The sequence below is a fragment of the Natator depressus genome, chromosome 2, assembly GCF_965152275.1.
Source record: "Natator depressus isolate rNatDep1 chromosome 2, rNatDep2.hap1, whole genome shotgun sequence".
Taxonomy (NCBI): domain Eukaryota; kingdom Metazoa; phylum Chordata; order Testudines; family Cheloniidae; genus Natator; species Natator depressus.
Genome location: NC_134235.1, coordinates 96,587,554 through 96,604,071, shown reverse-complemented (window position 1 = coordinate 96,604,071; position 16,518 = coordinate 96,587,554). Strand labels below are relative to the sequence as shown.

The 16,518-nt window shown below is 40.8% G+C and overlaps 1 long non-coding RNA gene across 1 annotated transcript; it reads left to right on the top strand.

The window, feature by feature from the left end:
• The first annotated feature begins 4,578 nt into the window (after nt 1–4,578).
• On the top strand, nt 4,579–15,491 carry LOC141981474 (uncharacterized). The gene is made up of 4 exons (XR_012637792.1): nt 4,579–4,626; nt 5,097–5,178; nt 5,602–5,676; nt 15,430–15,491. It is a non-coding gene; the product is annotated as an uncharacterized LOC141981474 (long non-coding RNA).
• The last annotated feature ends 1,027 nt before the right edge of the window (nt 15,492–16,518 follow it).

The following is a 16,518-nucleotide window of genomic DNA, read 5'->3' as shown; positions in this document are numbered from 1 at the left end:
CAGAGCCCGGCCTGACCCGGTGCCCTGTGCCGCGCGGTAAGGGGGCAGGGAGGGTTGGATAGAGGGCAGGGGAGTTCGGGGGGGTGGTCGGGGGGTGGATAGGGGTTGGGGTGGTCAGAGGGTGGGGAACAGGGGGGTTGAATGGGGGCAGGGGTCATAGAATCATAGAATCATAGAATATCAGGGTTGGAAGGGACCCCAGAAGGTCATCTAGTCCAACCCCCTGCTCGAAGCAGAACCAATTCCCAGTTAAATCATCCCAGCCAGGGCTTTGTCAAGCCTGACCTTAAAAACCTCTAAGGAAGGAGATTCTACCACCTCCCTAGGTAACGCATTCCAGTGTTTCACCACCCTCTTAGTGAAAAAGTTTTTCCTAATATCCAATCTAAACCTCCCCCATTGCAACTTGAGACCATTACTCCTCGTTCTGTCATCTGCTACCATTGAGAACAGTCTAGAGCCATCCTCTTTAGAACCCTCTTTCAGGTAGTTGAAAGCAGCTATCAAATCCCCCCTCATTCTTCTCTTCTGCAGACTAAACAATCCCAGTTCCCTCAGCCTCTCCTCATAAGTCATGTGCTCTAGACCCCTAATCATTTTTGTTGCCCTTCGCTGGACTCTCTCCAATTTATCCACATCCTTCTTGTAGTGTGGGGCCCAAAACTGGACACAGTACTCCAGATGAGGCCTCACCAGTGTCGAATAGAGGGGAACGATCACGTCCCTCGATCTGCTCGCTATGCCCCTACTTATACATCCCAAAATGCCATTGGCCTTCTTGGCAACAAGGGCACACTGCTGACTCATATCCAGCTTCTCGTCCACTGTCACCCTAGGTCCTTTTCCGCAGAACTGCTGCCTAGCCATTCGGTCCCTAGTCTGTAGCGGTGCATTGGATTCTTCCATCCTAAGTGTAGGACCCTGCACTTATCCTTATTGAACCTCATCAGATTTCTTTTGGCCCAATCCTCCAATTTGTCTAGGTCCTTCTGTATCCTATCCCTCCCCTCCAGCGTATCTACCACTCCTCCCAGTTTAGTATCATCCGCAAATTTGCTGAGAGTGCAATCCACACCATCCTCCAGATCATTTATGAAGATATTGAACAAAACCGGCCCCAGGACTGACCCCTGGGGGACTCCACTTGACACCGGCTGCCAACTAGACATGGAGCCATTGATCACCACCCGTTGAGCCCGACAATCTAGCCAGCTTTCTACCCACCTTATAGTGCATTCATCCAGCCCATACTTCCTTAACTTGCTGACAAGAATACTGTGGGAGACCGTGTCAAAAGCTTTGCTAAAGTCAAGAAACAATACATCCACTGCTTTCCCTTCATCCACAGAACCAGTAATCTCATCATAAAAGGCGATTAGATTAGTCAGGCATGACCTTCCCTTGGTGAATCCATGCTGACTGTTCCTGATCACTTTCCTCTCATGTAAGTGCTTCAGGATTGATTCTTTGAGGACCTGCTCCATGATTTTTCCAGGGACTGAGGTGAGGCTGACTGGCCTGTAGTTCCCAGGATCCTCCTTCTTCCCTTTTTTAAAGATTGGCACTACATTAGCCTTTTTCCAGTCATCCGGGACTTCCCCCGTTCGCCACGAGTTTTCAAAGATAATGGCCAAGGGCTCTGCAATCACAGCCGCCAATTCCTTCAGCACTCTCGGATGCAACTCGTCCGGCCCCATGGACTTGTGCACGTCCAGCTTTTCTAAATAGTCCCTAACCACCTCTATCTCCACAGAGGGCTGGCCATCTCTTCCCCATTTTGTGATGCCCAGCGCAGCAGTCTGGGAGCTGACCTTGTTAGTGAAAACAGAGGCAAAAAAAGCATTGAGTACATTAGCTTTTTCCACATCCTCTGTCACTAGGTTGCCTCCCTCATTCAGTAAGGGGCCCACACTTTCCTTGGCTTTCTTCTTGTTGCCAACATACCTGAAGAAACCCTTCTTGTTACTCTTGACATCTCTTGCTAGCTGCAGCTCCAGGTGCGATTTGGCCCTCATGATATCTTTCCTACATGCCCGAGCAATATTTTTATACTCTTCCCTGGTCATATGTCCAACCTTCCACTTCTTGTAAGCTTCTTTTTTATGTTTAAGATCCGCTAGGATTTCACCATTAAGCCAAGCTGGTCGCCTGCCATGTTTACTATTCTTTTGACTCATCCGGATGGTTTGTCCCTGTAACCTCAACAGGGATTCCTTGAAATACAGCCAGCTCTCCTGGACTCCCTTCCCCTTCATGTTAGTCCCCCAGGGGATCCTGGCCATCTGTTTCCTGAGGGAGTCAAAGTCTGCTTTCCTGAAGTCCAGGGTCCGTATCCTGCTGCTTACCTTTCTTCCCTGCGTCAGGATCCTGAACTCAACCAACTCATGGTCACTGCCTCCCAGATTCCCATCCACTTTTGCTTTTTGCTTTTGGGTCCTGTGGGGGCAGTCAGGAAGGAGGGCGGTTGGATGGGGTGGTGGTGGGCAGTCAGGGGCCAGGGTTCTGGGGGCAGTCAGGAACAGGGAGAAGGGGGGTTGAATGGGTGCAGGGGTCCCAGGGGGCAGTAAGGAAGGAAAGGGGGGGTTGGATGGGGGCTGTAATGACAGAAAAACCTCCAGGGGTTCCGGGGGCGGAACGGGGGGGGGGGGGGTTGGATGGGGCAGGAGTCCCGGCAGGGGGGCTTTCAGGGGACGAGAAGCAGGGGGGCGGCAGATAGGGTTTGGGGGCTGGGCCATGCCCCCTTCCTCTAACCGGCCCTCCATACAATTTTCGAAACCGGATATGGCCCAAAGGCCAAAAAATTTGCCCGCCCCGAGCTAGATAGTCTTGAAGCCAGCAGTTGTTACATCCTTGCTCAGTGAGCAGTTTCTTGAATCTAGTGATCTCACCAATCATTGCTATGTCCTTAATCTGTAAATTGAAAAAATCTGTAAGCAACAGCAAAAGAAATTAATGGCTTTTATTCTAGCAAATATATGTGAACCCTGTATCTATTCCAGTGATCAGTATGCAAACTACATGCAGATCAGTCTTGTTTTCATCAGATCCAGATGGTGTGAGGTTTTTTTTTGTTTTCCCACTGCTTTGCAAGGACTTGAACTTGGATGAGACAGAGGTGGTGAGATCTTAATCTAGACAAGAATGAGGTGATGCTGGCATGTTAAGGGAAGGGTCTTAAAATTTTTTCGCATCCTTCATTTGTGCAGCAGTTTTGCAGTTTGGGGTGGCTGTGGTATTCTCATATACTACAGGAAGCTAAAATGGCATTAGTGACCAAGAATGCCTTTTTTCATTTGCATATGGTAAGACATGAGGCCATGTGTCTCTGATCTGGGCCTCAAAACAGTTATCCATGCCTATGTGGCCTGTGGATTGAATTATGTGGTATTCTCTGTGATGCTGTGTTTCAGCTGGTGCAGCATCGATCTGTTGGCCTGCTTGGATGAATTAGCCTCACCGAGCACGTTACAGCAATTTGTCACCATCTGCACTAGCGTGTGTGTATGTGGGAGGGCGGGTATTTTGCTTCTGGGAGCAAGATAACTGTGTAGCCTTCATATTCTCTCTCTCTCTCTCTCACACACACACACACACACACACACACACACACACACACACAAAATCTATGTGAGAGAAAAACGTAGGAAAGATATCTTGATCCAAATCCACTCCTGATTTATCCCAAGATAATCCCAAATGACAACAGATGCAAACTTTACAATGCCACACCCTTTTGTATTGTGTGTAATAACATAATATACGTAAAAGTAATATATTAAAATGAAATCCTGCTATGAAATGAGGTCTGTGTTTGCGTGTGTACATCCAGACACAATTATAGCTTGTCCATTTTAATTCCTTTTTGGAAGTTCTTAAAACAAGGTTGGGTTTTTACATTAAAAATAGTCGTTTTCTCTTTTAAACAGAATGTCTCATTGATTGCATGTGGGCTTGTCACAGGGTGGCTGACCCTTTAAGGGAAGTTGGGCTTTTCCTCACCAGGGACAGATCAGCTCCTGCCCAGCTGAGACTGATTAGCTGGAGATCAGTGTTATAAAAGCCTGGAAGTGGCTTAGTTAAAGTGGAGATCTGCAGGAAGGAGGCTGGCTCTTTTGTCTGGCCCTAGAGCAGAGTGACTTTCAGGGAAATGGCCTATAGGAGGAATGGTGAAGAGCTGTTAGAAGCAAAGAGGTTCTGGCAGGAAGCCAGGGGAAGAAACACGGTACAAGGTGGCATTTCTTACCAGTTTTATGTTGCAGACATACAACTGAATCCCTGAGAAAAAGGGCCTCACCAGACTTTGTCACGTCAATCCTTCCTGGGCTCTGGAGAAAGTCCGGCATCCTATAGCACTTCCACTTAAAAAAAGCAAAACATGGTATGTCATGGTGACTAAAATCTTAATTGCAAAGTGTTTCCAAGCGCTCACTCTCTGAAGGAGACTACATTTCTTGTCTTCTCTTTCTTTTATTCTTGAAAGGTACAGGTAAAGCATGAACTGCAGTAATGCAGTCTTTTCCACCACGGTGCCTCCATGCTGCCTAACTAAAGTTTGCCTAACTAAAGGATCATAGCTGCAGTTAGAGTGCTGTTCAGTCTTGGATGAGACAGTCCACACTCTTTTAGGTAAAAAATATAAATAGATTTATTAACTACAGAAAGATAGATTTTAAGTGATTATAAGTAATAGCGTACAGACCAAAGAAGATTACCTAAGAATTAAGCAAAATTGCAATTTACATCTCATACACTAGACCGGATTTGAATCAAGCAGTGTCTCACCCTGTTAGATAGTACAAGTAGTTTGCTGATGTTTCATACACAGGCAGGACATTCTTCTTTCCTGCCTGGGACCAGCATCTTCCCCCCCGTTCAGTCTTTGTTCCTAAGGTATTTCCAGGTGTTGAGTTGTAGAGGGAGTGAGGCCCCTTGGTGATGTCACTTCCCCCTTTTATAGTTTCTTTCATAGGGTGGGAACCGCTTTGTTCCAAGCTAAGTTTCCAGCCTAGTTTGTGGAAAAATACAGGTACCAAAATGGAGTTCAGTATCATGTAGTCTAGTCACATGCCCTTGCATGCTCTGCTGTTTTCTAACAGGGGCCAATACCCATATTCTAGCTAGAACAGCCTCAGGAAGGTCATCAGGTGTGGATAGGCTTCTTCCAAGATCCATTGGGAGGTAAGTGTTCTTTGATGGGCCATTCAACTTGAATAGTTCCTTCACAATGTGCTGGCCAGATAGAAGTAAAGCTTTGTGGGTGTTACCCAGAGCAAGCACATTTGAAATACAGATGCATAGTCAATATTCGTATACCAAATATCCAGGTACCAAAATGAAACATGCATACAAATAGGATAATCATATTCAGCAAATCATAACTTTTCCACTGACAACTTACATGACACATTTTGTATAATGTGCATCATAATTATGTCATAAGCATATAAAAATAATACCCCTATGGTGAATATGGGGTTCAGATTGTCACAGGGGTATAATAAATTCATATCCTTTGTACACTGGGCACAGAGGGGACTTTAACCCACTAGCAAGTGTGTGTTATATAAGTATGAGATTTAATATAATGCATTTACCTTCCAGAAGCCCTACTGTGTGTGTATGAGAGAGAGATGCATGGAAGATAAAAGATGTAACGTTCCAACCTGATTTTGCCAGGTAAATATGTGTTTATTGAGTAGCTGCTCATGTTGAACAATCTTTTATAGTTTGATGCGAGCATGTCAATACTTTTCATTTGTTTCTTTTCCTTGAGAGGCCCAGTGAACCTGCAGCAGGATGCAGTTAATTTTGTATATTAATTGTCAGAGCCTTAATATATAGGCATAGGTGTTTCTATTGTTGTAACTGAAAAACACATCCTTTTGGCCTGTGTATATCTTGGAAGTATTATATTATTTCATGAACCCAGGTGGCTTCTAATTAGCATCATAGTTGCTTGCGAGAACATTTTTCGTCTCTGACAAACAACTCAAGTCCTATTTGCACTTACATGGCTCTCAGATGTACCTAACACTGTTATAACAGAGATAAAATTCTCTACCTTTATTCTACACAACAAAAAGAAATAATAAAGTAGTTACCAATTTGTCTCCCATTTAGAAAATGAATGAACATTTATCCTGATTCACATCTATATATGGCTTTATACTATACACATTAGTTATTTAATACTGTAATCTTTTTATTATTTGGTCACCACTACCATGTATTTTGATTTTCCTCCATCTTTCAAATAAACCCTTAATCTGGAGACCTGAGAACTTGTGATAATTATATCTTACATTATGCTTTTCCCAAGACTAAGAGGTTTTTTTACTGTGATATCCTGAATAACTTCCAAGTATTACATCTATTGTACTGTATCTAAAAGTCTCCTTTATAGTTTCAACAGGAGAAATTATTCTTCACTTTGTTTTGTAAAACCATGAGTATAATATTGCAGAATATTACTATATTTCACCTAAAAGTTGACTGAATTTGAAGTGATCCCTTTATTGTTCAAGGTACCTCCAATGACTTGCATCTCAAGTGAATTTGTACTCAAAGGCAGCAAGTTTAGTATGTTATGCTACCTGAAATCCAAGATTGGCAAATAATATTTCTGAGGCACGATCAGTGACCCAGAAGTCTGGAATGTGAGTTACAAATGTATGATTGGGGTATTTTATACTGGTGATCACTGGTAAGCTGAAGTTTTGTATTTAGCATGGATAAGGTTGTCTCAAAGCTTCTGTTTCCAAATTTGGTAACTGCAAGTATAAATGGCTAATTAGGTGCATTTGGTATCTGGCTTGTTTATGTAATAAAGGTAATTGTGCATCAAACATGCATGAAAATTGGGCCATATATCTATAATACATGTTCAGACAGAACCCTCATACTCATTACAAATATTGTAGATTCATTCAGTCTAAATTTAACATTGCTCTATTATGACCGTTTTTATTTTAGTTAATCAGTAAAACTCAAAGGATGAGTAGAACTGCAACACTTAATTGATGGTCCTCTGATCCTCTTTATTAATCATGTCAGACCATTAATTTATGTGTCAACTCCATTGCTGGCCCAATGTAATTTGCAATCACTAGTAAACTGAGATTGTCTTCGTATAGTACCATGGCTGCTCACATTTTAATCAATTGTTGCCTATATTGTGATATATACCTTACACTGAATGTCATATGAATTGTAAATTGTATAATTTATCTTGTAAAATGTACAGTCTTTTCTTCAAATCTCCTATACACAACCGGAATTCTGGCTTTAATGAAGTCAGTGAGAGTTTTGCCATTAATTTCAGTAGGGCCCAGATTTCACACCTGGTGTCTAAACCAGCTGCAGGCAGCAGCATATCAATTTATATTTGCAACTTGCACAATACTGGGTCTTGGTTTTGGGGGGGGGTTAAAGTTCTGCTCCTCATTCTGAGAGTAATAGATCCAAAATAAACTTTTAAATATATGGCTAAATTGTGCCCATCTGTTCAGACAGAGAGCATGGGGGAGTAGGGTGCACGAAGAGTTTTCCCACAACTACTGCAAACTTGCAGCCATTGGGCACAATATGTTTCTAGTGCTCCCCGGAATGCAGGACTTGCTCCATTCTTGTAACGCTTTGAGAGCCAGCCATCTTAAAGAGAACTGTGTGTAGACAGGGCCATAGATCCACTCAGCTCAGCATCAGTTAGCCCAGCTGGCCAGGCACACAGGGAGAAGTATGCTGTGCTGGCTGGAGGGATGCCAAGAACTCCTTGAGCTGAGAGCATGTTGACTGAATGTGGAAGTTTACTTACTGAATAGGTTAATAAGATTGGTTTAGTTCCACAGAAAAATGATTACAAAAATAATAGCATGATGATTGCCTTCTGTGGTGGAGCTAATTACGTAGGTCAGCATTTGGGCCAGGTCTGTGTCATGTCCTATTTGCTCTATAAAGGATCTAGCTTGTATTTGGGTACTGTCTAAATTGCTATAGAAATAATATTTATAAAGTGAAGGTGATTGGAACCAATGAGATATTAAAGGAGGCAAATTCTTTTAAGTGGGTTTTGCTACTATTAAAAAGATAAGCAAATAAAAAATAGTTGACTGCAATTTTTAAAAGCACTTCCAATAAATATAAACCAAATGATTGATTTCTGAGACAATCTTTCTCCATTAACATTATTTTTCTGGCTTTTTCTTTTCTTCCTCCCTTCTGGCCATTCCTTTGCAGTCCAACATATCCTTATTATCAGCATGAATGCAATTTTGTAGGACACGCCAATGTTTTTGCACTAAGCTTAGAAATATCATTTGCAGAAGGCACTTTAGGAATTAGGTTTTATGGGCCAGTCATTATTGCCCTTTGCTGTGATATCATCTCTAAATATAGTATACACTCCCCATTGCTTTTGACCCTCTTTGCCTCCCTGCACTCACTTCCTCTTCTCCGTCATAGCAAACATAAGTTACTTGTCATCGCTTTGAAGGCCCTCCACAGCCTGTCCCTCCCTATCTATCATCTCTCATTCAGTACTGAAAGGGTGACTTCCACCTTCCATCTGCCCATGATGTCACTTGTTAAACTTTGAAACAAGCACCTTTGCACATTTTTTCCCATGCCGCTCCTCACTTTTGGAGGTACACCCCTTATATATTTGCAAAACCACTTCATTGTTTTCTTTCAAATCCCTCCTTAAAACTCTCCTTTGCCAAGAAACATATAGAAAACTTCAGAATGGTTCGGTAGCTGGTGTGCTGAGACCACTGCCTCTCATGCTGAGCAATACTGTCTCATTGTTTCCCTGTGCTTCCCTGTAGGTCTCTTTGAATCCATTTGTTGTCTTTTGTCTTATACTTTGATTTTAAGCTCTTTGGGCCAGGGACTCTCTCTTTGTTCTGTGATTGTGCAGCACCTAGCACAACTGCATCCTGGACCATGACTGTGGTCCTAGGGGCTGCGATGATACATAATAACATGCTGTTCGTTTTTTTTATTTTTGTTTTATTTCCAATGAACCATCATCTTCAGCACGTTAGGAAATTATACGTGCAAATGAAATGTGATGATAAACTTGTCTGATGTGGAATTTCATTTCTTTGTGAACCGAAAAATTATTTTAAATTATTATTTTTTATAAGTCTTTTTTAGTACATGTGATGCTCTCTCAGGGGACCCAGCACCATTAAGTCACTGTGTTACCCCTCTGTTTCAGCAAGAGAGAGCTCTTCTAGAGCTTCAACAGTGTCTCAGCTCCCTGTCATGACAGTCTGTCTGCCTCTGACCAGCAAACTCCTCAAGACCTCTATCCTGCTGCTTGTTCTTCAGTGTGCAGGCACTGAGCCCCTTATTCACCTTCCGGTAAATTTTCTTTCTTAATTGGCTTGATCACTTTGTTTACCTTAGATGCAAACAAGGTCCCATGCTTGTAATCAAGCCATGCTGTTTTCTCCTCTCCTTCCTTTTTAGCTTGATCGCCAGAGACCAGGTAAATTCATATTCCTTTGTCTATGGCAGACTTTCACTGTCCCATGCTTGTAATCAAGACATGCTGTTTTCTCCTCTCCTTCCTTTTTAGCTTGATCGCCGGAGACCAGGTAAATTCATATTCCTTTGTCTATGGCAGACTTTTTTTATCAACTGCCTCCAAAGCATTTTAAAAACATATTTCCAGCACACATACATAACTCTTTATACACAACCCGTACATATACCACACAATGATATCTGTGACCAACGTGCCACCATTTAACCTGTGATACCTTACAACACAGTGTCTGGCTAAATATTCTGACAGCAGTTTCTTGGGCATAGTGAGTTTTTCAGACTTGTTGGCATGTATTGTTACATAACAACAGTGTGCCCTTCTCCAGTTGGCATAAATGGACACTTAGGGTCACAATACAGTATAAAGAAAGAAGAATGTACCTGTTCTAAGCATTTTAAAGTTTGCTAATTCTAAGTGAAACCAGTAAAGAAAAGCTTCTGCTGTCAGATATACCTATTCATTTAAGGTATGTAAGCTTTCACATCCACTAGATGGGAATACGGATGTTATTTAACCTGAAATCTGATTTGATGGATAATCTGCTAGAACCTACACCTAAGGATCAGTTAGTGCTTTCTAATTTTTCACAATTTCATCTAACTAATGGAACAATACAGCGACCATCTTTCCCTTAATAAAGGAAGAATTATAGTTTTATGCTGAGGATATGGGGGCGGGAGGGGGGGGGACACAGAGTACGAATAGTATGCAAATCAACCAAAGAGGAGCCCACAGGCAATTCATTAATCTATTCAAGTGCCATTTACTTCTGTGAGGTTTTTTTTGCACCAAAACAATTACCATTTTATTTAATTAAAAAGCATACATCTTTTGATCTTGGAATCTTGTTTGCTAAATTTACAGCTCCTAGCCAAGTTGAAATAAGTTTTCTGCTGCTTTAAATAATCAAATGTCTCCCAGCAGAAGTTAACCATTTTTTTTGTGGTGGATATAGCCACAAAATACCTTAATTATTTAGAGTGTTTTTTGTCATGGTTACTTACTGCTTTAGTGAGAAACAAACATAAAACTTAACAGTTTAGTCCAGACCTGTAAATTCTGGAAAAATGGTCAACAAAAGTTGCATATCAAATATATATAATATTTATATATTTGGGGAATGGCTCTGATTTGGCCATATTGTCCAAAGGCAAGAGAAAATGATCAAAGATGTGCTTAATGTTAGTCAACAAAATCATCCTTGCATATAATCAAATTCTTTTAAAGGAAATGGATTGATCATGGCATTTTTGGACACTCCTGAGTAGAAGCTGGTACTTATAAGGAAACAAGATCATAAAGACATAGTGATGCTTGGACATTTTCATGCTCTTCCTAAAAGGATAGTGCTGTATTGCCAGAATTTTAGTACGGGGCTCAATACAACTTTTCTACCTTATATGACCATGCTTTCTTTTTTTGTCATCCTTCCCCAAAATCCATTAATTCCATACCTTGCTTCCCCTTAGGTTTTAAACAATGGATCGAAAAACACAGATCAAACTCACTGTGTGGTGTATGCTTTTAAACTTAATAAGCAGAGTGGAAGTCACAATTTAAAAAACAACACTGCTCTTGTTATACTGAACAATTTTCTGGATAACTAAGGAACTGTATAAAGAAACACAATCTAAGATGGTCCTGTAAAAAGAGAAGTGCTACCAGTTAAAGGGATGTTACCAGATCTAAATTTCAACTGGTGTAAAGAAAACATGATACTTATCAGCTAAAGCACTAGACTTCCAAAGGGATGCACCTGCATAGACTCTTACACATGCATAGAGTCCAAGTGACATCAGTGGAACTCCAGGCAGATGGATTCTTTTGCAGAATTGTCAGCCGAAAACAGTTCAGTTGCCATGGCACAGTTGACTGGGTGACTGTTGAACTTAGCCTGATTGGCTTAGTTCCATAAAGCTCTACAAATAACAGCATTGCCCTGACTGGTTTCCTTTTGTTGTTGTTGTTTTTGTTTGGCTATGGCTAAAGGCTGTAATTTAATTTCAGTAACTGGCAATGGCAAATTCTGGAAAAGTAGTGGCTGGTCAGTGTTCCTCCTGGAATGTAACTGGCAAACAAGGTAGAATGGCAGGATTTGTGTTGAGGCCGTAGAATACAAAATATAATATCCTGGCTGCGTCATGGGTTTTCATCACTGAGTTGTCCTGTGTTTGGAAGCATGCTGTGTATTCAAGAATTACATATACCATAACAACTGCACTATGTTGAAAGCACTTTTTTCTTTGGCCTCCTTAAGTCTATTTTGTTGTAAGAATTGTTTTTGCTAGCTCTCATAATCATAAAAGGAACAAATAAATCTAAGGAGGAGCTATCTAAAATCTTTTATGGTTTATTTTCTCCTCCTGTCCCTGTGTTTCTTTTAGGGATCTATAGGCTCATCTCACTTCATTGACAATGGAACTATGCATATGTATAAAAAGATTTGAGCTCTTGGCCAGTAATGATCAAGATTTTGGAGTTCATAGCTATCAGTTATTGAAATGGGTGAAGGCAGGAACCTGAAGACGTACTACGGGAAATAAATGTAACCAAAACTTCAGATGCAAATGTCTTGGCCCATAGGTCTATTTCTGTGTAGTTTAAGATTTAGTTAGTGGGCCAAAAAGAAAAGTGGGGAGTATGGTATAAATTAGACCACTCTGCAGAGGTATAAAAGAGGTTAACTGGGTGTAACATAATCCCCCACTTTAAAGTACACCTCTTTAAATCTTCTACCATTTGCATGATTTACACTCACATTGACAGAGAGAATCTAAGGGTAGCTGGACATAACGGGGTCTAATATAAGGGATCTAACATACATCATCTTATACAGCACTTCTAAATTACACCCAGTATCTTCAATTTCAGTTGGAATGCACTATCTCAGTAACTTCAAAGTTACTTTATTTCTGGCAATTCTGGCAGCAATTTTGATTCTAAGTGATCTGATCCTTTGATTTATACCTATACTATTGGGTTGGCTTAAGGGGGGGTTGCAAAGGAATAATTGAGACCATAATTTAGCCATCTGTCTTCTGATTAGGGCTGTAATGAATGGTGAATACTATAGCACAATGAGCAAAATCCTGTGCTGGCTTATTCCTTGTGCATTTCCACTGAAATCTGCACAGGGTGAAACAACAGACTATAAACTTTCTATACTTTATTATTTCAAATTATACAACAAATAAAGTATCAAGGTTCTGGGTATTTTTGATAAATGTTAAAAATAAATAATACAAATAAACACATGCAGCTACCTTTCCCCACCTACATGATCAAAATATCATTAATAACAATAATTAATAAAAAACATCCAACCCTCTTTATATTGTTCATAAGCAAGGACATTTTATAGATGATAATAGGCAAGAACAGAAGCTAGAGATTTCTCAAGAAGAAAAAACAATGAAACAAGCTCCCTAAACTATGCCTTTACTATGCAAAGACTTATGAACATGCTTAAATGTGCATACTATGAGTACTCCCATTGACTTAGTCACAGGATGTAAATGTAGGCATGTATCTCTGCAGGATTATGGCCTATAATAATTTAAATCCTCTTCCCTCTTGAGGACTCCTGACCAATGTAAAACAGCACAATACATATGCTAACAAACTTAAATAAAGCCTTGTATTGTGCTGTTAAAGCCATAAAGAATGAATGAATGCCCTCCCTAGCCATGTTCTACTCCTTTAAGGAGCAGAGCGCAGCGCTGCTCCCCCCCGCACCCCCTCTCCACACACATGTGCTTTGGTGGGCGGGGGGAGGGGGGAATGGAGGAGGCTGGCCCCATGTCTTTCTGGTACCCTATATCAGCTAGAAATATCTTGCAGGTACAAGATACTAGAAGGTACCGCCCTACTTGCACTCCTGTTCATGCCAGTAATTAATAGGACTAGTTGCTTGAGTAAAGTTAGGCATATGCATGAGTGTTTGCAGGACAGGTGCCTAAGTTATGAATAGTCTCAAAACAGAACAAGCCTGAAACTTTAATAAATATTTTTTCTTCCAGAACATCTTTGTGATCAAGAAAAGATTTTAACAGCATTGCTATCTTTTCTATAGATATATACTTCAGTGATGACAATTTCATCCCTATTGTCAGACTGTGCTATGTGTCGCAATTCAATGCCAAAAAACCCCAAAGAACCAAAAAAAAACCAAAAAAAAACCCACCATCATTTTCTCTGTAAGTTATTATGGTAAGGATTAAATGGGTGTGTCACAGTTTGTTTACTGTAGGTAGGAAATGTGTCGCAGCTCAACGTGTGGGTCAGGAGGGTGAGCCTGCATTCCTCTGGCACGTGTTTTGTTAAAATTCTGCAGTTCTCTTATCGTTCAAGAACAGCTGGCTGTTAAAAGTTGCACATTGTGTCAATTGAGCTCATTCATATTTTGAAGTGTGTTTATATCTGTCAGTATGGAGTTTTATAATTTTCCCCTTTTACTTTTACATCAACAGTATTAACTACAACTCATGTTGCTCATTTGCTATTAAAAGTAACAGATGGTATGTTAAGCTGTTCTTTTGCAACATAAAAATGCACTTGATTGACATTAAAGTGTGGTCTGGAAAGTGACTCTTTAAAATGCCTTTGAGTTCCATGTTTGTTATTTCTCAATGATTTTCAGCTCAGATCTGCTCTATTTATAAGTTAAAGGATGGCTTCTCTAACTGCCAATGCTTGCAAACTCAGTTTGAGTTGTGGAAATCAAGCTGAGTTTTTATGGCTCCTGCATCACTAAGAATAAGGACTTTGCAACCAGAACACAATTAAAAAATCTGTTGATGTTATGTAAGCCAGATACAGAATCTAGCTCAATCCCCAAGATGTGTGTCAGCCCTGCAGCACTAGCAAGGTTTTACAAATAAAAATAAAAAGCCAACAATTATTTTAGTCAGGAAAGTAGCAAGGTGCAATTACACGCTTCACCCTTCTCCTCTAGTCTCATGAGGGCCAATCAGAGACAAGGGCAGAGAAAGAGGCAGCCTTCCCCTCCACATCCACCCATCCACTACTTATATTACGGGATTAGTGGCCTCCACAGTCACATGCAGCTGGATCTGTGGATTTGACCACCGATGCCATTCAGTAGTAAGTTAGGAACCTATTAGATGTTTGGTGATATTTGCTTTGCGAGTAGCTATTGTTCAGGCGGGGAGCTGTTTTCGGGTGACAGGCTGGCAACTGTCCGTCATTGGCTGCTGTTATGCATGGTGTTCCAATACCTCCCATACACTGCAGGCTACGTGGACATCTTCAGTAACCAGTTGCTGTCCTGTGCCAGGGCTAAGGCTCCTCATTCCGTTGTGTAGTTCTGTGTATTCAAATAGTCAAAACATGTTGATATGCCTGTGAAACAGGGGTTTGGAACAAAGATCTGCATATGCTGCAATCACGTCTTTGTGTAGGATAGCAGGGGAAGCCACTATGTTGTAGTACAAGATGAAACATAGTAATAGTTAAAGCAGAGAGCTAGGAGTCAGGTGATCTGGATTCTGTGTTCTGCATGGTTTAAATAATTGTGTGTACCCTGAGACCATTTGGAGGATAAATGCTATAAAGAACTATATTATCATTCCTATAGTGGGAGTCACTGTCATCCAACTCGCTATGCTCACAAAGGTGCTGCCCACCAAGGGATGCTGTGGTCACACTGATTCACAGTGGCACTGGGGTATTCTACTATGGATAGGCATCCATGTATCTATCAACCAGTAGTCGTTTTGATTAGTCCTGTGATATCGCTAATCAACATGCTTCATGGCTCACACAAAGGTGAATTCTCATAAGCTCAGTAACTGCTGTCACTGAGTAGACACAAGCTCTGATTTTACCATCTTACTTCCTGGTTTGAACATACAATTTAGGCAACCATGTCCACTTTGCTGATACTACGGTGATGGCCACAATATAAGAACATAAGGTGAACAGAACAGAATGGACTACAGCTTCTGCGCAAGGACCATTGAACACAGACTTACAGACTCACACAAGGATGATTATGAGCCTCCAGTGTGATGCAGCCATGAAAAAGGCTAATGCAATGCATAGGATGCATCAGGCCAGGTATTTCCAGTAGAGATAGAGAAGTGTTATTACCATTATACAAGGTACTGGAGATACCTCATCTGGAATACTGCCGGTATTCTGGTTTTCCATGTTTAAGAAAGATTAATTCAAAAAGGTACAGAGAAGAGCTACTGGGATTAACAGAGGAATGGAGTACCTGCCCAATTAAAGGAGTCTTCAGGATCTTGGCTTGTTTTAGCCTAACAAAATGAAGGATGAGGGGCAATATGGTTGCTCTCTATATATACATCAGAGGGATAAACACCAGGGAAGGACAGGAATTATTTAAGTTATGGGCCAATGTTGGCACAAGAACAAATGGATATAAATTGCCTATCAATAAATTTAGACTTGATGCAGGTTTCTAACCATCACAGGAGTCAAGTAGTCGAACAGCCTTCTAAGGGGAGTAGTGGGAGCAAAACACCTAACTTGTTTTAAGACTGAGCTTGATAAGTGTATGGAGGGGATGACATGATGATGTTCATCTTTAATCAGTATGAAAAGTGAAAGTCTCAAAATATTTCTCAGAATGGGAATTCTGAAATATTTTGATTTGTGAACACTGAAATGACCTTATCAAAATATTTCATTTTGATGCTGTGGGAATATTACAATATAAAATCTTATGTATGTATAAACATAAACTATTAAATATATTAACATTAATTATAAGTTACAGTAAACATTAAAAATGAGCACAAAATAAAATGAAAAAGTTGAAACTAAATACTCTATTTTCATTTCAATTCACTCTGTCCTCTGGCGGGGCTGTACAGACCCCAGACAGGAGATGTAGGGAGGTGAACAGTTGTTCTGGTTCTGCTCCACAAACATGCTGCTTTTATGAGGAGGTGCATGCAATTCTTGGCCGCGACCCCAAAACA